This window comes from Panthera onca, chromosome A3 (genome assembly GCF_046562875.1).
Source record: "Panthera onca isolate mPanOnc1 chromosome A3, mPanOnc1 haplotype 2, whole genome shotgun sequence".
Taxonomy (NCBI): domain Eukaryota; kingdom Metazoa; phylum Chordata; class Mammalia; order Carnivora; family Felidae; genus Panthera; species Panthera onca.
In genome coordinates, this window is record NC_138341.1 from 104,767,774 (window position 1) to 104,789,931 (window position 22,158).

At 39.1% G+C, this 22,158-nt stretch overlaps 2 protein-coding genes across 2 annotated transcripts in view; one reads left to right on the forward strand and one right to left on the reverse strand.

Annotated features, from left to right (window-relative positions):
* The window catches only part of ANKEF1 (ankyrin repeat and EF-hand domain containing 1), a 465,781-nt gene that overhangs the window by 291,792 nt on the left and 151,831 nt on the right, over positions 1 to 22,158 (reverse strand). The gene's annotated exons all lie outside the window — the stretch shown is intronic.
* PAK5 (p21 (RAC1) activated kinase 5) overlaps positions 1 to 22,158 on the forward strand; it is a 284,881-nt gene that overhangs the window by 116,338 nt on the left and 146,385 nt on the right. The window contains exon 2 of the mRNA XM_060612126.3: positions 3,272 to 3,419. The gene's annotated coding sequence lies outside the window, so the exon portion shown is untranslated. The remainder of the gene's footprint in view (positions 1 to 3,271; positions 3,420 to 22,158) is intronic.

Below are 22,158 nucleotides of genomic sequence, written 5' to 3' on the forward strand. Positions count from 1 at the left end.
TTCATACAATCCATTTATTTTTCTCCTCTTACCCCAATGTCTTGGAGTTGTTGGAAGACTTTGACCTGATGGTATTTAGCATCTTTCATGATTTCATAATCCGCTGGACTTCATTAGCTCAGAACTCACTATTAATGAGGATAAGGTCATAGCCTTTTCTCTTTGAGAGAGAAAGAAGGAAAAAAAATCTGCAGTTCACAAACTCAAATTTCTGGAGAAGTGGATAAAAGGGTGAATAATGCAGGAAATATTCTTAGATTGCAAGGCTGATGGGCCTATTTCCTCCCCGGGTCTAAACCACCTTAAAATGATCTGCATAAGTGCTCTTATTCTTGAATGAGAGAAGAAAAACGTGTGCAGGCTAGAAGTATTTGTACTAACAGAGTTGATAGCAAATCTTTGTTCTGTTTTTATGTTTTACATAAAATAGAGTTTTTTAGTAATTGGCCAGTGAGCTCAATAATATATCCATTTCTGAGGTGCCATTTGTAGTGAAGCTTTTTTATTTGATCTGATGGTCAAGGAGTCCAATATTGAGGGGCCAGTTTACCAGAGAATCCATGGAAATGAAATGTACAAAATGGCTTAGCTTAGACTTATGGATAAAAACTTACTCTCCCTTGGGTAGATCTCTATTTTTATAACAGACACATATAGAGATGCTTATTTTGCTGGTAAGAAAAAATGTGGGTAAACTCTAAATTTTCCTTTGATTGTTTCTTTTGCAAATTATTCACTGATTTTTGGTTTTAAGAGCTAAATTTAGTTGTCCGAAATGCTACTTGGGTTGGTTTTGTACTTCCTAAAAACCAGAACTAACATTCTTTACTCTTCACGATTGGCTGGGTAATTTACATAGGACATGTTCACTTTACCCCGAGGACCCCTCTGTGTTGCAGAAGATTGTGTCCATCTCCATTTGTCAGATTATAAATAAACTTGAGCAATGATGAATTGGCCCAAACTGTGCAGCTAGTTCACACTGGAGCAAGTCTATTGGTTCCAAAGTCAAGCCCTTCCTCTTCAAAGGTTGCAAATAAATTTAATTGGCATCAGTACCTCATAGTAAGAGGTACATTATCAGCAGGTTCAGAGTGGGATAGCTGTTATCCGAACATAGTCTACTGAGCATTCAGAGTGCCTTTTCTAGGTCAAAAGTGAGTGGCAATATGGCTCTACAGAGATGTATAGGTAAAGGTTTTGTAGCTGCATGTTTAAAGAAAAAACAATTTGAGAGGAGAGTTTTAGTGATACTCTAGGCACATATTAAATTTATGGCATCTGACTTTTTAAATTTGGTTATTTGTAGTATAAATAGAAAATTAAAAATCATGCCAATTCTTACAAAATAAACATACAGCAAATATTGGTTAATTATATAGAAAATGCAATATAATGGTACTAATAAGGAATTAAATATGCATTTATTTTGCTTAACTTTTCTGGATCAAGATATTTCTCTGTAATATATTACTGTTATATGACAGACCCATATGGCTATATCAGGCTTGAAATTGCATTTCCTGACACGGTGACTTATTTTTTTGCTACTCTGAAATATATGAAGAGAAAATCACCAGACTTTAAAAGGAAATTATGTCTACTTATATTTTAACTGATTTTGAACTAAATTAAAAGCATGTTAAAAAAAATTAAAGCGTGCCACAACTGAGCTTTCAGAACTATCTAGGATTTTTCATTATCTATGCAAGACATTCATTTTTAGGAAGTTCTGATCTTAGCAATCGTAGTTTAAAACATAGGGCATGCTTTTAAGATGATGATTTTACCAACAAATTGCTTTCCATGAACTACAAATAAATCAAGTTTAAATTTAACCAGTTTTAAATATTAAGAAGTAAACTTAATTGGAAAATCCTTGCAACAGCTTTAAAACATAAATCTGTATTCCTAAGGAAGTCTTAAACATTTTTTTGAATGCACAGGAAAGTAGATACTTAAAGTGTGCTCCTTCCATTTTTTAGATCATAAAGTACTGGCGTTTTTACAGAAAATACAAGCATACTAAGTGTGTACATTGTGTACCTACAGTTAACTGATGCATGTAATGAAATAAAAGCAGGTATTTCTTACTATTCAAGGAGAAAAATGGAGCCATCTTCTGGAAACAGTTTGGGTTGTCCCATAATGGATAGGGTAGACTGTCAACCTATAATTATTTTCAGGGACGTTTTCTTTGGACTTGTCTGAAAATTGGATGAGCAGTGATTAATATCAGGAAGAAGAAAAGAACTAGGACCTGGAATTTGTCTTTTTAATAGGATAGGAGAGAATAACTGCTTTCAATTTTTGGATCTTTCATGAAGCTTATGAAATCTGTATTTAGTTCCTTTGTATCCTACCATTGGTGTTTATTATTTCAGTGGCAGTGCTGTGCTGGACCATAAGCAAGACTAGGAACTTACAGATATACATATAACTTTGAATTAGCCAGTGTGTACATAGTCTTCATTATTCATAGATTTTGTATTTGCAACTTCACCATCTCACATGTTTTGGCAATTCTGTGCTTTTGTTGGTGGTTTTGTTGTGTGAAACGGCCCCCCAGCATAGTGCTAAAGTGCTATCTAGTACTCCTCTGTGTGATGTGCTGTATGGAAAAAATAATATGTCTTCGGTTGTCTTCATTCAGACATGAGTTCTGGTGCTATTGGCTAAGTTGACCATTGATGAATCAACAATATATATGAAATGTGTCTTTAAACAGAAACACACCTGAAACTATCAAACAAGGTTATGTATCGGTTGATTGGTGAGCAGAGACGAGCACGTTAGCGTCAGAGACTTGGAGAAACCTAGTCTTGGATTTCCCGGAGGAGCAGTGGGTCAGCATTCACTAACCTGGTGTTTGTGGCTACCTTATAGAATGTGACTGCTGCAGATAATGAGGACCTCTGCACTAAACATGTGCAATTACCAGTTAGTGGGCTCAGTCCCAGAGATTCAGGGACCATGGGAACAGTTCCTGCCTCCGTTGGGCTCACCATCTGTTGGAGAGCTGGACTCACAGGGGACCGAATTAGAAAAGTGCTATGACAGATGCAGGAGAGGTGCTAAGGGGGAGCCTGACACTGCCAGGGGGTCCAGGGAATAACAGGTCAGTGGCCACATGCCTCAGAAATGATTGAAACAGGAGAGAAAGGATGTGCAGCATGTAGGGGAATGTGAAGTAAGTGAGGTGTGTGTTTATTTTTAAACAGAGCATAATGTTGGTGGGTTCCTGACGCATGTTGGTACCATGTTGTTACAGAAATACACTGTGGCAAAATGCTTCCACCTCTTGCCAAAATGAACACTGAAGAAAAATGAAGAACACTGAAGAAATCCAACAAAAAGTTGCAGAACAGAAATAGCCAAACTCCTCTGGAATCTGATTCATCCACAACCATCATAAAAAGGTAGGGGAATGAATTGTATGATTTTGCATTTTTAAATTTTATTTTAAATCATTTATACACACACACATACACACACACAACAGAATACTATTCAGCCATAAAAAGGGAAGTCTTGCCATTTGAGACAATGTGGGTAGACCTTGAGAACATTATGCTAAGTAAAATAAGTCACATGGAGAAAGACAAATACCACACGATCTCACTTATATGTGGAATCTACAAAAATTTTGTTTAAATCTGAACTAAAAGTTACAGAGAACACATTGCTGGTTGCTAGAGGTGAGGAAGCGGGTGGACAGTCAGTGAAATGGTGAAGGTGGTCAAGAGGTACAAACTTCCAAAATAAGCCAGTAAGTTATGGGGATGTAATGTGCAGCATGGTGACCATAGTTAACAATACTGTATTGTATATTTGAAAGTTGCTAACAGAGTAGATATTAAAAGTTCCCATCACAAGAAAAAAAATTATAACTGTGGGGTGAGGGATGTTAACTAGACTTATTGCAGGGATCATTTTGCAGTAGATACAAATACCAAATTGTGTGGTACACCTGCGATTAATGTTCTATGTCAATGTCAAGTGCATTTCAGTAAAAATATGGAATGGTAAAAAAAAAAAGCAGAGGAGGATGTTTATTAAACTAGTATCCATTGGGTGGCTTCTATATATCTGCAAACTCTTCTAGACACAAGGAATGTGGTAGTAAACAGAAAACATAAGGGTATGGCCTTGAAGGAACTGACATTTTGGCTGGAGGAGATAAGTAAATGCACAGGAAACCAACAGCTGTTAATCATGTCTGCAAACATGGTGAATAGGGTAGTGAGTGAGATGCAGGGTGATTGAGGGGCTACTTTAGTTTGAGTGTCAGAGAAGACCACTCAGAGAATCTTGGCTTGAGAGTAGAATGATGGGAAAGAGCCAGCTGAGTGAAGGTTTGGAGAGAAAACCTTTCAGTGCCATGAACCAGGATCTGGACATATGTGTTTGAGGCTCAGAAAGCAGACCTAAATCGCTTGGAGAAGGGATTTGGAGAAGCATGAGGTAGGAGATGAAGTTGGAGAAGCTTTTAGATGTAGAAAGTTGCCTGGATTTAACTCCAGTGGAAGTAGAAGTTATTGGAGAGTTACTAGCAGAGAAGCGAGCTTATATTATAGTTTTAAAAGGCCTTTCTGGTATATTTAGCTAAGGGGTGGGGGCTCAGTGACAGTGGAAAACAGGGTGCCGTCACCTAGGCAAGAGATGATGATGAATTGGTTTAGGGACATGGCATTGGGGATAAATGGATTTAAAATATATTTGGGGTCTGCTTCAGCTAGATTAAATTAGATGACTGCCAATGTTATTTATGAATCCCCGGACATAATTCTAAGTTCCATATGAAGAGTATGTTGTTCATTTGTGTTTTAATATATAACAGTCAAATGGTATTTTTTTTTCACATTAACAAAGAGCAGCATATGATGTGTATGTTTGTGGTGTGCTTCTGAAACTTAGAGGGGGCTGATGTCAAGTTGTGAGAAAGAAATAAAAGTTCCGCCCTGAAAGCTCAATTTCTAGGCAGGTTATCTCATAACACTTGGAGTTGTGAGCCTTCCAGATGCTTGTGCAACTTCTCTCCTGCTTCCAGCAGGGTTTCTGACTTCTCATAACATTGTTACTCCCATCACGTAGAGGTTGCCTGTGTGATGGGTGTCCTTCTAGATAAGAAACCTATGCATTTTTTAAGGACTAGTGGCTTGAGTCACTCAAGCATGACTTCAAGAGTATAACTTCCATACTGGAATACTCCTAGATGGAATATTGAAGCAAAAACTAAAATACAACTTAACCTTGGTGTTCCACAAAGACAAGAATATGTGGATTTAAGCAGTGTTCACTAGACAACCTAATGGATTGTGAGGGCTCTATGTCTTGGAGTGAGTAACCATAAGCAAAGTCACAGAGGAGGGGAAGAGAGGATAGGAATTGTGCAATGACCTTGGTGGATAGGTCTAAGATTTCAAGAAGCCAACAGCCACTATCGGAGAATGGGCCAACCTCAAAGTCTGTGTTCAGAAGAATTTTCAGGATGACTCAAACAGTATTGTAAGCGCTTCGGCAAAGTACAAGGTTCTGCTTTCCAGTACTAGTAACTCTGTGAAGTGGCTCTAAAATTGGGCGCTGTGGGAACCCTTCCTTTCTCCACCCCAAACCCTTCTCAAAAGCCTTTGGTTATCAGAAAACAGGTCCAGTACCGTAGTTATACAGTGTCAGGTAATTGAAAAGATTGTTGAGATTCCACAAGGTATACACATGTAAGGTTCTAATGAAACAAAGGAAAGGGTACAGCAGGAGAAAGAAAACAGCAAGCATTAGAAGAAATCAAGACTTCTAGGTGCAGCTCTGAGTCCTTACTCCATCACACATCTTAGTCTTCAGATCATGAACCATCAAGATACAAGTGTGATACCTTCGTCTCAGGAGCCAAGGATCAAGTGTACTGAGAAGTATTTTAGACCCCACAGCTCAGGAAGCTAAAAGCAGGCTTTGTGAACAGGTAAACAGGTGTAAACCATCAATCCATACAGTTTCAATAAACAGCATAGACAGGTTGGTACCATATGCCTTTGGGGGAGTTTCGGACTTCTAACCGCACGTTATAAATCACTAGCTATTACATTTCACTTCTGTCTTGGGCAAGAATCAATACCATGGTTCCAGGTACCCTTCAACATAAGCACAGAACTACCCAAGATCAATTGAAAGTTAACCCTATCCTCATGTACTCAGAGAATTGGACCATGACGAAAACACCTAAGAAAACCTAAATGTTTTTAGGTTTTCCCTAAGGGTATACTCATTTTGTGATTGGTCATCCACTGGACTAGATTAGCAGGGGAGATCATTAAAAGGGTAGGCTTTCAAATGAAAGTCAGAGTTTCATGGAAAAAGTAATTGTATTCTAAATCAATAAAGATGAAATAAAACAGAAAGAATAGTAGTTGGTTTAGGTTGATTTCCCTGGAATCAAATAGTGAGACAAAAAATGGATACTGGTATTTATTTGGAAGGTGATGCCAGTATACCTTTGTAGGAAAGTGGGGATGTGAGATGGGGAAGGGAAGGAAAACAGGAAAAGAACATTATAATTACTGTGACGAAGAGGAGGGTGATCCTGTTAGGCAATTCTGGGATATAGTATAGGACAAACTTTGGGTTTATCCTAATCAAGGGCAAGGGAATCAGGACATATAGCACCTTCTGCCATCTGTCTTGATGGAAGATTGCTCCCCTGAAAGGAACTCCCTGGCCACTGTGGCCTGCCATAGATGTGGGCCAAAGGGACTCCAGCAGCCCGAGGAAGCCTCAGGCAAAGAATCTCAGGTGTTTGCCCGTTGGAGGCCACCATCAGATCAGCATGCACAGAAATGATGAATTCCAAGAGGATATGGATGGAGCCCTGACAGTTTCTATATAAGAAGTGACAACAGTGATGCTCATAATAATATTAGTAGAGCTGTCATTTATCAAGTACTAAGCCATGTACTATATTAAATGCATTACATACATTTCATCATTTAATTCTTATTTATTGAACACTCAGTGCCGGGTACAGGGGAGGAGAAATATATATTTTATCACTACAGTCCTGAAGCATATATATTTATGCTAGTCTTCCATTTAAAGATGAGCATGTATGGGGTGCCCAGGTGGCTCAGTCAGTTAAGCATCCGACTTTGGCTCAGGTCATGATCTCACAGTCTGTGAGTTCGAGCCCCACATCGGGCTCTGTGCTGACAGCTCAGAGCCTGGAGCCTGCTTCAGATTCTGTGTCTCCCTCTCTCTCTGCCCCTCCCCTGTTCATGCTCTGTCTCTCTCTGTCTCAAAAATAAATAAACATTAAAAGAAAATTAAAAAAAAAGATGAGCAGTAAGGTTGAACAAATTTAACCAAATTCTCTGGAGTAAGACATAGGAAATATATCTGGGGTTCAGATTCTGGTTTGCCTTCAATACCATCCCTTGGGCATCATTAATGTAATTCTTAATTAACTAATTATTTTTCTGACACCCATTTATTTGAAAGCTGGCAGGAGCTATTTAGATTTGGTGATACAAAAAAAAATGCCCTTGTTGTCAAGGAGAACAGGAAGAGAAAGACAAGAAAACATGTAGTGTAATAAGAGCTATAATGAAAGGGTATTATCTGCTATTAAGTAGGAATAAGAAGGAGGGCATCAGTTCTTGCTGCATAAGAAGTAACCCCACAACTTATGGCTGAAAACAGTAAGCATGTATTATTGACTCTGAATCTGTGGGTGGGTTGAGAAGGTCTGATGTGGGCCAGGTTTAGCTGATCTTAGGTAGGTCCACTCATTCATCTGCAGCTAATATTGGCTGAGAGTTGACTAGTCAAAGAAGCTTCCCCTCATATATCTGGTAATGGATTGACTGTAGCTGGATCAACTCAGTTCTCCAGCAGTTAGCCTGGACTTATTCCCATGGTGGCTAAGGAAAGTTTGAGAGTGAATGAAAGTGTGCAAGGCTTCTTGAGGCCTCAGCTCAGAACAGTCGCTTCTGCTGCATCATATAGACCAAATTAAATCACGGGACCAGCCCAGATGTAAAAATAGACTCTACCTCTTGGTAAGAGGAGCTTCAAGGTCACATGGCAAAAGGGCATTGACACAGGAAGTGGGGGGTGGGGGGGTGGTAGATCTACCAAGAAGAGAAACATCTGGATTAAAGCTTACAGGGTGACTAGGTGTTCCCCAGCCAAATAAAGTAAGAAGTGAATTGAAGGCAAGGAGGATAGCAGGTGTTCAAAGACACCCAGAGCCCCATAATGAAGGCATATAGCTCTGGGAAGGAAGCAAGCACCATGAGAGAGAGCAGCATTAAGGTTAGAATATGTAAGTGTACCCAAATTTAGAAAATAAAAATTGAGTTGCAGGAAGAATAATATGTTCAAGAAAAAAATGTTAAGTAAATGGGAAGAGGAGCAAAGGTTAATAAGTGGATGGATGGGTGGATACCCAGATTGCTGTAGCAATATGGTTAACAAAATTATAAGATTTTCTCTTAGGAAATGATCTGTAGGATTGATATTTATTTCAAAAAAGGATGGAGAGAGAGAGGAAATACCTTGGTGGATGCTTGGAGAAAAAGATGAAGTTGAGAATAGGCGTGAATGCATGTGACTCAGTGTATGTATCTTGTGGCTTCAGGGAGGTAATGCAATGATGTAGATTACATGATAGAAACTCTTTCTGACATGCACCTCCCACAGCATGCTAAGCATGGTCAGTGGGTTTTTGTGGAAACCCACAGAATAAAGTATGCCTGAAATAAATAATTTTGGGATTATGGTCCTAAACTGAAATACCAAGGCTCCAGACTCTCACAAGGACAGGTTTCTGGGGTAGGTTTCTGTGAGGCAGCTGGCCCCCATTGACATCAGGGATGTATTTATAAAGAGATTTTTCCATGTATGGTTCCATTGGGATGTGTGTGTGAAATGGTAATTTTCAGTTCATGGAATTTTCACTTTGAGACTGAATTGTGTAAATTAAATAGAAGCCTTATTCTATAATTTTCCCGAGTGACTTTTGTTTTTCCGCTGGGCCTGTGTTTTAGTGTGGTGCTCATCCAAGCCACCAGGTGCAGCAAATTTTAGTGTGAGCCTTAACAGGCTGATATTAGATAGCATCACCAGCTTCTTGGAGGCAGGATGGGAACTAGGATACGGAAATAAATGCTGGTCAGACCCTTGAGTGGGGATCCCAGGGCCAAAATACCCACCCTTTTTGGTTTGTAGAATGTATTCGATTCATTGTTGTCTTGCCAGTATGTTGGTGATTGTTAGCTACCTATTTCTAAAAACTAAGATAAGGATTAATTTTTTAAAAAGTAAACAACAAATGATATAGTTAAAGCTGACAGCAAAGATACGGAATCCCAGGAACACTCTGTGGGGACCTACTAATTAGTAATTTTTCCTTGGGAAGCACTGTCCTGAATTTGCATAACCATTTACCATTGTTTTGGCTTAAAAAAATTGGCCCAAACATGAATATATTCCAGTTTAATATATTATTAATTTTTGCTTCCTTTTGAGCTTTATAATGATTTTGTACTCATAGTCTAAAGATATGCTCATTGCATTGAACATTTCTAAGATTCATCCATGTTGTTACGTGTAACTGTAGTTCGTTTTCACAGCTAAGTAATATTACATCCTGTAAATATATCACAATTTATTCTTCTGCATTTTGTACTAGAAGAAATGATACTATAATAATTTTTTATATGTCTCCTAGTGTGTGTGCAAGTTTTTCAAGGCTATCTGCATAGATCGCATGATAGAATACATGATATATAGGAAACCAACTATCCCAGGTTGCCTGGAACTGGGTGCTTTCCCAGGATACAGGATTCTCAGTGCTAAAACCAGGACAGTCTCAGACAAATTGGCATAAGCGGTCACCTAAATATGTATGTGTTCAACTTTACAACATAATACTAAACTCTTTCCTAAAGATTTGTTCCCAACTAGCAGTAAATGAGAATTACCCTTGCTTGGTGTTGTGGATATCTGAATTTTTGCCAATCAGTTGATAAAATGATATCATATGTACAATGATAAAATGATATCATAAAATGATTTGATATGTAAAATGATCTCATGATTTGAGTTCTCTCATTACTATGAGGTTCAATATCTTTTCATGTTTTCTTCTCCATTTGTATTTTCTTTTCTGTGAAATATCTTCCACATTTTTTGTCTTTCTGCTGGGAAGTTTTGCCAAATACATTCTTAGGCACTTCTTTGGATTCTCTTGGCTTTACCATCACCTAGTATAGGGTTTGTCAACAGAAGGGCTAATAACATTTTGGACTTCATAATTGTTGTTGTAGGGAACCTTCTGGGCATTATTATGTGTTTAGCACTTTCCTTGGCCTCTACCCACTTAATGCCAATAGTTCCTTGTAGCTGTGACAACAACAAAAATCTCTAGACACACACAAAAATATCTAGTCAGATGTCGCCCTAGGGCACAAAATTATACCTGGCAGACAACCACTGACCTGGATCTTAGCAGCTTGCTCCTGTGGAAGAGAAGAGGAAGCAAGGCAGTTAAATTCCCTCTCAATTTCTCTCTCTGATGGCCTATTCCAGGGCATATGTCTCTGTACAGCATGTTTAAAGGGGCTCCACGTCACTTCGAGGATGCCTTTGCTGGGCTACTGCCTGTGCTTTTTCACAGTTCCTGGTAATGCAGTGGCCAGACTAGTAACCTATTACCTTGTCCTCTTCCTATCCTTCCTTGTCCCATTTCCTTTCTCTTTTTCCTACCTTGGGATTTCATATTCCAGTTAAAGCATTAGCACTTAATACTTGTCTCAGGTCAGTTTCCTAGGGAAACTAAGCTAAAGTAAGTGGTTGTAGAAAGGATACCCTGTGAATTGGATTTTGGAATTGGATTACTGACCTGTGTAAAAGCAATAGGGCTCACATTTGTTTTGTGGGAAATTGGAATGATAATGAACTCTGGTATGGGGCAGCAGCACAATTATTTGAGCTTTCACCTGTAGTAAATGGAGATAACACTGATATGGAGGGAGATTTAGCAGCTACAACACACAGTAACTCGTAGGGCCATGACGGTTACATGGATTGTTCAGCAGCGTGTCTACTTTTGACCTGCAGAAAGAGATTGTTAGGCTGAGCGTGGTTAATTGCCAACTTAATGCATGCTCTGAAAGACAGAGGGCATCTGCAGCAGCTTTCAAGGAGACTTCTTTCCAGCCATTGTAGGGCAGACTGATGAAATTTAGCCCAGGATCTGACTGTAAGTTTGGCAGAGCTTAAGAGGAGACCACATAGCTTTTTAGGGTCTCCTGTTTCAAACTCAGGGCCCCAACAAGGATGCTGAGATGGTATGAGGTCATTGGGGTGGATGAGCTTGACAACCTTGAACGTTTAAATACCCCTAAACTATCTCAGAAGACAGGAGCAATCCCTTCTCCCTTGACAAAGAACAGCCTAGTATTTTACCTAAAGGAGGTTCCTCATAAGACTATCGTCATTCTCCTTAAGATCTTTCTCAGCCACTCCTCATTGCTGCAAGGTGACGATGAGTATAGGCAGAAGGAGTGTTAGCCCTTTGGGAACAAAGAGCCCACTCACTGAAAAATTGAAGTACCTGGGTAACAGGTGCCATCAAAACTAAGGAAACCTTCGTGGGTGCCAACCTTGAGTATATCCGGGAAGGGGAAGGGGAAACCCACATGGAAGCTGGAACAGTGAGGATTTATTAATATGGGGGCCTCACACATAACTCAAATTTAATCTTTTGTCAAAGACAAAAGACTGAAGTTGGCCCTGACAGTTTTCTTAGGATGGTGTTTTGAAGTCTTTATGCTATGATGGCTTATAGCAAATGAGGAGGAAATTGCAGTTTCTTTGATAGAGCCTTGATAAAGGATCAGATTGCTCACAGAAAAGGAATGCTTACAGTTTTAGGTACTGTCTGGGAATCTATCACTTGACTGTTTTCCTAACTGACCAAGAGGACCCAGAGGGTACTCCCTTCACAAAGACAATAAGGTACTCTCTGGAGATGAGGGTTGGCTTCTTTGAGAAGCTCTGTAAAGGCTGCCATCTGTTGCTTGGATTGATGTTTGGAGATACTCACTAGGAGCTGAGCTTGCTAATATCACTGAGATGATGGGACTCAGAATAGCAGAGCTCAGTAGCTACACTTACTGTTAGTGGAATGTGGACCCAACTGCCATAGGGGAGCACAATTAAAATGCCAGTCAGGGTGCCTTGAACCACAGGGATCTGACAGTGGCCAAGACAGCATGGAAGTCTTTGGGACAAAATAATTGGACAGCTGATGGGGATGTTGCAGAATCTGGATAATCAGGAAAAAAAAGTCAAGAGCTTATAAATCATGGAATATCATGGTCCCTTACCAAGTTTCCATGTCTGAGTTTATAGATGGCAAAGATACTATGTCAGCTTGTGCTCATCTTCCATTTTCAATTGTGTTTACATTTTTAGACATAGTTATTTTATGAGTTTGTTTTTTTTAAATGCTTTTATTTATTTTTGAGAGAGAGAGCACAAGCGGGTGAGGGGAAGAGAGAGGGGGGGACACAGAATCCGAAGCAGGCTCCAGGCTCTGAGCTGTCAGCACAGAGCCCAACATGGGGCTTAAACTCATAAACCACAAGATCATGACTTGAGCCAAAGTTGGATGCTTAACTGACTGAGCCACTCAGGCACCCCTAGACATAGTTATTTTGTATTTAGCTGCTCAATATGTAGATGAAGTACAAAGGATGCAGAAAACTAATCATTTTGTTAACTGTTATTCTTGCTGGCATTTTTCTTCACGTGATTGGGATATTTGATTACTAATGTTAATATGTGGGAATCCTTAGGGCCTCAATGGGGATGTTTTCCTGGGGAGAGTATTGCTTTGCTTCCTCTGTTCCTTTTCCAAAGTTCCATTCTAGATTCTGTCTTGGAGGTGTGACTGACCTGCCTTGCTCTGCAAAGGGACCGAGAGTTGGTCTCCAGATCTTTCTATAAATTCTCTTATTTCTTTCTTCCGTCCTTCATTTTGGCAGGGTAGGGGGTGGCCAGATATTTCCTTTACTGTCTAGTGAGCCTAGCAAAACTTATCATTTTTAAAAATGTATCCAGGATATGTTTGTAGTTTAGCACAAGGAATCTTCAGATTATCTAGAATGCATACTGCCAAAAGGAGATAACATTGGCTCCCTAGTAATATCTTTGGCACCAGGAAAATATATGAATGCAGTTAGCAACTGCCCAATGTACTCATCATAATGGAATTGAGTCTGGTCCAGGAAGTATTTAATTGAATGGATCAGAGGGGCCGTTTTTCTCATCTGTTGTCAAACATCCTGCTCACATGGTTAACAGATGTTGATCAGAAGCCTGGGCCTGTGGGCATATATCCTGAGTAAAGTTTCTCTCCATCAGAAGAAACCAGCCCAGCTTGTTCTCCTCTCCATATTCCCTATGCTGCATTTGACACACAGATTCAGCATTCTCTGAGCTGTCCCTCTTATTTCAGCCATTTTTTGGAAGCAGGTTAGTATATTGTACTTTCTGGAAAGATTTCCACACATTTCAAAGTTTGACATGTGAAAAGACAAAATTTTAACTCTCCAGAACACTCTCATCCTTGGAATTTCCAAATTCCTGTACTCTAAGTGAGAGAAGTGTGAGTGCACTTGACTGTCAGGTCATAGGGTAGATGTTCTCATGCCTTCAGAGACCAAGCAGTGTAAGAAACAGGTGGTGGTGGTGGGTGCTGTGCAAACAAGGGCATGTGTGCAATGGAACCTACTTTACTCTGTTAGTGGCCTATGGGAATGGGGACTCAGGTCTACCAGATATTCCAGCTTTTTTAGGAGAAGCTTGAAAGCTGGAATTTTCTGATAAGAAATCTCCCAATTTTTGAGGACTGGTTTACTAAAAACAAAAACATGCTAACAACAAAGAATCTGATTATGCAAGGGGAAAAAAACATGTTTGTAGGCAACCTACAAATGGAAGGTAGCCTGCAGACAAGTTCAAATAAACAACACGTAGCTTAAAATTGACCAGTTTCATAAAGTAAAGCCTATCTGCATGGCAGTTTGATTATTTTGTGCCAAAGAAAATAACTTTCCTATCATTTATTTTGCTTTTGCTTGCTTGTTATCTTGCTTGTTTTTCCCCCCTTCGGCAAAACTGAAATCCTAGTGGATACTGCATCAACTAAAGTTACACATACCCTACACACGCAGAGATCCTGTATGTCTGTAACATGGAAGAACAGAAACAACTCAGAATTTCAACAAAGCTACACTATGACTCAGCAACAGCCCACCTAGGTTTGTATGCAAGGAAAATTAGTGTAAAGCCAATCTACCATAATAGTCCAGAACTGGAAAGAGTCCAAATGTTCAACAATAGAAGAATGATAAATCTTGATTTAGTCATTCAGTGTAATAGTGCACAACAGTAAAAAGAACATACTACTGATAAACACAATAACATGGATGAATCTTAAAGATACTATGTTGATCAAAAGAAGCTGGACACACACAAAAAAAGATGTATGTGTGATTGATTCCATTTATACAGAGTTCAAGAACAGGTAAAACACATCTATAGTGTTAGAACTCAAAAAACTACTTCATGGTGACAGAACTCTAAAGGACACACAGGAGCCTTGTAGGGTGGTCGTGATGTCTGTCTCATCCAAGCTGTGGTTTTATGGCTGCAAACAATTGAAATGTCTGCTTTCTATGTGCAATAAAAGTAAATAAGTAAATGAGCAGCTGTGGTTGGTGCATTGCATTAACCTTCTGGTCTTGCAGCTTCAAGGATGCACTCAGGGATGACTGCTGAATAATATGAAGTAGGTTTTCAAGTAGCCCTGTTTGCCCATGCGTTTGCAGACCAGGTGCTTGCAGGCTAATTCTTCCCATTGCCCTCCAACCCAAGATGTCTCCATGGCGAATACACGTGTATAGAGGTGAAGGCCATCTGCTTCCCCATGTGGTGTGATGGTTTTTCCAGGTTCTCCACCTGTATAGTATGAGTTCTTCGGTTATCACAGACATTTGGAGTTTTCTATAAAACCAACTAAACTTGAAGGAATGGCACTTTGGGGGCATTACTGGTATATCTTCTCTTGCAGCATCCTAATCTCTGCACACTTAAAAAAAATACAGCGAATAGAATAACCATGCTCCCTTCACTCACAAGCTTAATGTTGCCTTAAAATTTCCTAAGAAATAGACTTAAGGGGAGAAAATATGCACCCCGGTCTTCCTCTGCTACTAGAAATTTGTGTTGCCACACAGATTGTTTCCCATGCCCCAGGACCGGTAGGTGCAGTCCCAGAAGGAAGCAATTGAGAATGGCCTGAAAGCATTCCCAGCCTGTTTTGTCCAGCGTCTGACCTTTTGGTTAGAAAGTGGGCCAAGGAGAGAGTTGGTAGGAACTCAAGGAGTAACTGAAGAAGTGGAAACACACACTGAGCCCTTAAGCCAGGAGGGGCTTCTGGTGACACAGTCAAGACTGTATTCCAGGTTGCTTGTTGCAGCCTATCGCTAATATGGCACGAAATGTGAGAGCCTGAGAGCTGGTTGGAGCACAGGGAATGCAGAGAAGGGTGCTGTGCAACCACAGCCTGGGGCTGATGCTCCCGCTTCTATTCTAAAGGTGTTGCTCCTAATGGAAAGTTTTAGTTTTATCAATACATGATGCTCAAAACATAAAGCAACTTAGAATCTCTGTAAAGCACTTAGCTTGCTTGTCTGTAACATAAAGAAAGAAGAAATATTTTTTAAATGGTCTTTGTGTCAATTTCCAATTTTTTTTTTTTTTTTACTTTAAAGACAAATCAAATTTCATTACAGTAAGCTTCATGGGGAATTTGGCATTTTATACCATGACATTTTTATTTGGCAAGACCAAAGGTGCCTGACTTGGGAGTCAGGTAACCTGAGTCATTTTTAGCTGAATCTCTTAGAGTCCACAATGCAGTCTTGAGCTTGTTCCTTAACCTCTCTGAGTGCTGAGTGAATGAAACAAAGTGAAAACACCTAGTCTGTATATTCCTTGAGTTTGGTATAAAGGACAATGAAAGGCACCCTAGAAAGTAAAAAGATGAGGTGAATGGAAGTTGTGATCATTATTGCCCCTGTGGCTTAGAAAGCCACCATACCAAATGGCATGTCTGCAAACATTCCTTGGAGGAAGTACTGTTTGATTCTTGCAACTGATGTTTTCATTTTTATTGGAATACTTCGGTGTAGAAGGATGACTAAAGAGCATGCATTTTAATGGGAGCAAAGGAGCTATACAGTTATAATCTAAAATCCTGATTTTCTTCTCTCTCTTTCTGGCTGGCCAAATGGTATTAACTCAATGAAGCTGTTTTATTTCTAAAATGGGAAAACCAGTATCTACCACCTTGATCTACTTAAGAGGAGTGTTGTAAATATCAAAGGAAATCACACGTGTGCAAAGGCTTTGAAAGTACAAAGTAAAAGAGCATAGAGCGTAAGAGTTCATATTACTTTTTCCTTTTTCTTAGAAAGGTTTCTCAGCAAGGAGCACCTGGGTGGCTCAGTCACTTAAGCGTCCAACTTTGGCTCAGGCCATGATCTTGTGGTTCCTGAGTTTGAGCCCCGCATCGGACTCTATGCAGACAGCTCAGAGCCTGGAGCCTGCTTTGGATTCTGTGTCTCCCTCTCTCTCTGCCCCTCCCCCACTCACCCTCTGTCTCTCTCAAGAATAAATAAACATTTTAAAAAAAGGTTTCTCAGCAATATTTTGAGGCATCAGAGATGACTGATCAAGCCAGTTGTCCCACTTGCCATACTATTTGATTTTTTTCTTCTTTTACAAATGCAAATAAATATAGCAATCAAAGGCATCGATTGCATGGGTCAGATTCATCACAGTGGTCAAACAGTTCTAAAATCTTGGCTTGTTGTCAAGAACTCGAAGATGCCTGATGGCCAGTGTTGTATTGTATCAATGTTGGTGCTATAAGTTGAGAAAACAGATTATTTCTTGTCCAAACCGGGACTGATTTGAGAGTAAAAAGGAGAGCTGTTTAATAGTTACACCAGGATAATAGTAGTAAACTAGGACTGTTCTGGGCCAAAAAAAAAAAAAAAATACCATTAGAAAGTTTCCCCTTTAAGTCAAATCATAATTATGTCTAATATGTTCTAAGTACTCAGCTCTGGGAAAGATTAAAAATCCAATTAGGTATATAACATAGTTCTGGCTTTCAAGAAGCCAGAGTCTATATAAGAAAGCTTACAGAATGCAATGATACAGAAACAGTGAAAGACATCATGTTAGCAAGTGTTGGATTTGAGTAGGGAAGAAGTTTGGAGCTTAGATGGGAGTATAGAGGCTCAGACAACCTTGGGTTTCTGGGGGGCCTGTCTGGGAGGGGAAGATTTGAACACCTTGAGAGGACTGGTGGGTCTCAGTAGATGTGGAGAGAACAGAGTGGACTGCTTTCCAGGCAAGTGGAACAGTCTGGACAAACACCAGCATGGATGGGTTTCTTGGCTGTGTATAGAAGGGAGAGAGAGAGGAGCCAGAAAGACATTTTAAAAGGATAAAATGTATTCTTTCAACAGGTATTTATTGGGCATATGTATTATGGACAATACTCTGAATGCTATGGATTCAGCAGTGAACCAAATAAAATCCTTATCCTTAGGGAGTTCACAATCTAATGTATTTTAAGATCTTTCCTTAAAATCTTGGGGCACCTGGGTGGCTCAGTCAGTTGAGTGTCCAACTTCGGCTCAGGTCATGATCTCACAGGTTTGTGAGTTTGAGCCCCGCGTCGGGCTCTGTGCTGACAGCTCAGAGCCTGGAGCCTGCTTCAGATTCTGTGTTTCCCTCTCTCTCTGCCCCTCCCCTGCTCATGCTCTGTCTGTCTCTGTCTCAAAAATAAATAAAACACTTAAAATCCTCTATTATGAGGATTCCTCATAATCTTCCTCTATATGAACTTTTAGATGGAAAGAAGTCTTTTGGAAAGAAGGGGAATGCTGTTTGAAAAGATGAAGAGGCAGAATGATTCAGCTCGTTTTGTGTTAACATAATGAGGGAACCCCACTAACTGAGCTAACTGGGCTTCCTAAACCAGAATCTGAGACATGGAGAGGGATTTACCAAGCATCGATCCATTCATTTAATAAACACTTAATTGAGAACCTGGGTTCCTGGTACTGTTCTGTGAGCTGGGGATACCACAGTCAGAAACATGGGGAAAGCTCCCTGCCTTTAAGGCAACATTAATAAAATTAAGTCTTTCAAGATCATATATCCCAAGACAAAGAAACAAATATTAAAAAAAACATAAAGGTTCTTTAAGCATCTCTTTACATATTCACTTTATTCATACAGAGCTAATAAAGGGAAAGTAGTTATTTGCTTTTCTCTATGATACAGTTTTCTTGCTCTGATTATTACTATGTGGGCCCAAGTCTTCTGCAAATGTAATAGATGCCTGTGGCAATTGGGAATCATCAGCAAACAAAAAAATTTTCTTCCATGTATCTGTTGCAGAGGGTAGTAGACCATATGCCATGCCACAAGAGGCCTAAGAGGTTATACATTCCCCTAAAATGCTTCTATTTCAGGTAAGACAGTATATTTATAATGTTTAATACAGAGGTTAATATCATTGTATAAAACAGATAACCCTGTTATTCTCAGAGTTGGGAGCACACATCAAAATCACAGAGACACAGATTGCTAGACTTACCACCAGAGGTTTTTTGATTCAGAAGGTCTGGGATAAGACTGATAATTTGCATTTCTGACAATCCCAGGTGATGATTATGCTGACTGTCCAGAGACTATGTGTTGAGAACCACTGTGTTACTCTTCAAATATGTAACTATAACATGAATACAAAGTTGGTTGATTTGTAGGTATGTAAATTGTAATAGTTATGAAGAAGGTCATTGTCTATGGCTGGGTTGACTAATATGGTAGACAATAGCTACATGTGGCTATTGGGGTCTTCAGTTGTGACTAGCGCAATATGTTGAACGAAAATATTTTGGGTCTTATTTTTTTATTATTTTAGGGAGAGAGAGTGTGCAATCAGGGGAGGGGGCAGCGGGAGGGAAAAAGAGAGAATCAAGCAGGCTCCACACTCAGCATGGAGCCCGACACAGGGCTAGATCCTATAACCCTGGGATCATGACCTGAGCCGAAATCAAGAAACGACGTTCAACTGACTAAGTCACCCAGGCACCCCTAGATCTTTTATGTTAAATAGAATATATTATTAAAATTAGTTTCACTTGATCTTTTTTATTTTTAATATGGCTACTAGGAAATTTAAAGTTAACATATGTGGGGGCGCTGGGATGGCTCAGTTGATTGAGCATCTGACTTTGGCTCAGGTCACGATCTCACAATTCCTGAGTTTGAGCCCCATGTTGGGCTCTGTGCTGACAGCTCAGAACCTGGAGCCTGCTTCAGATTCTGTGTCTCCCTCTCTCTCTGCCCCTCCCCAGCTGGCACATGTGCGCACTCTCTCTCGCTCTCAAAAATAAATACACATTAAAAAAAATTTGAAGTTAACATGTGGCTTGCATCATATTTCTACTGGACAACACTGGTCTATGAAGCTTTTCTAAATGTGCATGCTGAGGATTTGGGGGGTTTTGTTTTGTTTTAGAATTTGGAACTTTTTTCAGAATTTAAGAATTACTAGCAGAGGAAAAGAAGGTATTGTGTTTTCTTTGTAAATCAGTGATGTACTTTCCAACAATAGTCTTTATTCCATTTTATTTGAGTACTAGTTAACAAGGTAAGATTCACTAGAAGACACTAGAAGATTCTTTCAACAGATGCTTGACCATATCTTTATCGTAATGTGTGCTGTGGGATCAGTTTCTCCTGAGTTTTCTTTAGTTCCTTGGAGTTGCTAAGAACTGCTGTCCTTCAGAAGCAAAGGCTATAAAGAGCACTGGGCTTCTCTTCTTTGAATACATTGGGACACCTTTTGTAACACACATAAATCAGTTACAGATGGATTTAAATCTAAGTTTAGGACAATATATTCACAACTTTAGTGGAAGCAAAGACTTTTAAAACAGGGCACAGACAGTAATAACTATAATGAAGAGACTAAATTGGACTAATTAAAATTAAGTACATGTTTATCAAAACCATTATTTAAAAAAATTTTAACATTTATTTATTTTTGAGAGACACAGAGAGACAGAGTGCAAGCAGGGGAATGGCAGAGAGAAAGGGAAACACAGAATCCAAAGCAGGCTTCAGGCTCTGAGCTGTCAGCGCAGAGCTGGATGTGGGGCTCGAACCCACAAATCGCAAGCTCATGACCTGAGCTGACGTCAGACACTTAACCAACTGAGCCACCCAGGCGCCACTATCAAAAGCATTATTAAGAGAGTGAAAAAATCCTAGTGTGAAGAAATACTTCCACACATATATACAACAAAAGACTTTTATCCAGAATTTCTAGAGTATTCCATCAAATGAGTAAGAAAAAGCGAATCCAATGGGAAAATGAGCAAGGGACTTGAACAGATATTTCACAAAAGATAATATTCAAATGGCCAATGCATGTGAAAGATGCTCAGACTCATTAATCATTATGGAAATGCAAAATGAAGCCACAATGAGGTGCCACTACACACAATGTGAAAAATGAATGACTGAAATGCAAAATATTGACAACATCAAGTGTGGATAAGCATATGAGCAATTGATAAGTTGCTGGTGGGAATGTAAACTGTGGAACCACTTTGGAAAGCTGATAGAAACTATCTACTAAAGCCAAATATACACATAACCTTGACCCAGAACTTCCACTCCTATGTAGGTATATACCCAACAGTAGCATCATATGAGTGTTCACCAAAGGACAAGTACTAGAAAATTCATGGCAACATTATTATTGATAGTCCCAAACTGGAAATTACCCAAATGTCCATTAGCATGAGAAGGAACTTAAAAATTTTGGTATAATTTTGCAGTGGGATATTACACAGTAATGAGAAAGAATATGGCCTACAACAACATGAATTAGTCTCTCAAACTGTTCAATCAAAGACACTTGACCTGAAAGAATACATGCTATGTGATTCTATGTTCAAAATCAAACAGAACCAATTTCTGGTGGGAGAAATCAGGATAATGGTCTAAATTTGGTAGAGTTGATGACTCGGGTACTGCTTCAGGGAGGCTTCTGACACTTTTCTCCTTGATCTGCCCTGTGGTTGCAAGAATGTGTTCTCTGTGTGAAAATTCATTGATTTGTACCCATGATTTGTGCACTTTTCTGTGTATATGCTACACTTTATTAAAATGTTCTAACAGAGAAGTCAAAGTCCAAGACTCCCCTCCAAAAGTAACTTACCTCCTTAAAATACAGACATGTGGTTATATCTGACATCTTAAAACTATAAGTTATAATTGACTTAATTAAATTGTTTAAGAATTTTGGAGCTATCAGTCCATTTTACTCTAAATTCCTCATTAAACACTTATTGAAAATCAGGAATATAATAACTGAGTTACAGAAACTTTAAGTAGTGTATTCTATATTCAATTAGGTATCATGTGGCTAATAGAGATCTTATGTGATTTAACACATCCTAAAAAAAAAAAACTAAAAAAATAAAGGATCTTGATAGCGGCATGTTCTATAGATGATGGGATTTGAAAAATCCTGTATGATTCCAAAGATTGATGACAACCACATTTATGCAGTTGCCATCCAGTTGTTTACATTAAATGGAAATGATAAATTATATAGAGAGAGGCATTATTTTAGAAAATATAATCTGCTCAACACCACTTATTCAAAAGCCTTCATGCGTGTACTGATATATTCTTTATCAGAAGGAAGTTGGTCTTAATGCATGTTTTTATAAAGTACTAATAAACTAAAATGATAGGACTCAAAACTCATTTGATCAAATGCATTTTTGGTTTTAGTATATGTGATTGCACTGTAGTAACATAGTATCTATGCACGACTACTTCAAAATGCACATGACTGATAACTTTCCACGAATTTAATGTTATATGCCTCTTTGAGATAGAAATGACTGTAATTACTGTTATTTGGGTTTAAGATTACACACTGGAGTGTGTATGAGAGAGAAAGGTAGAGGCACAGGCAGGGAGGGAAAG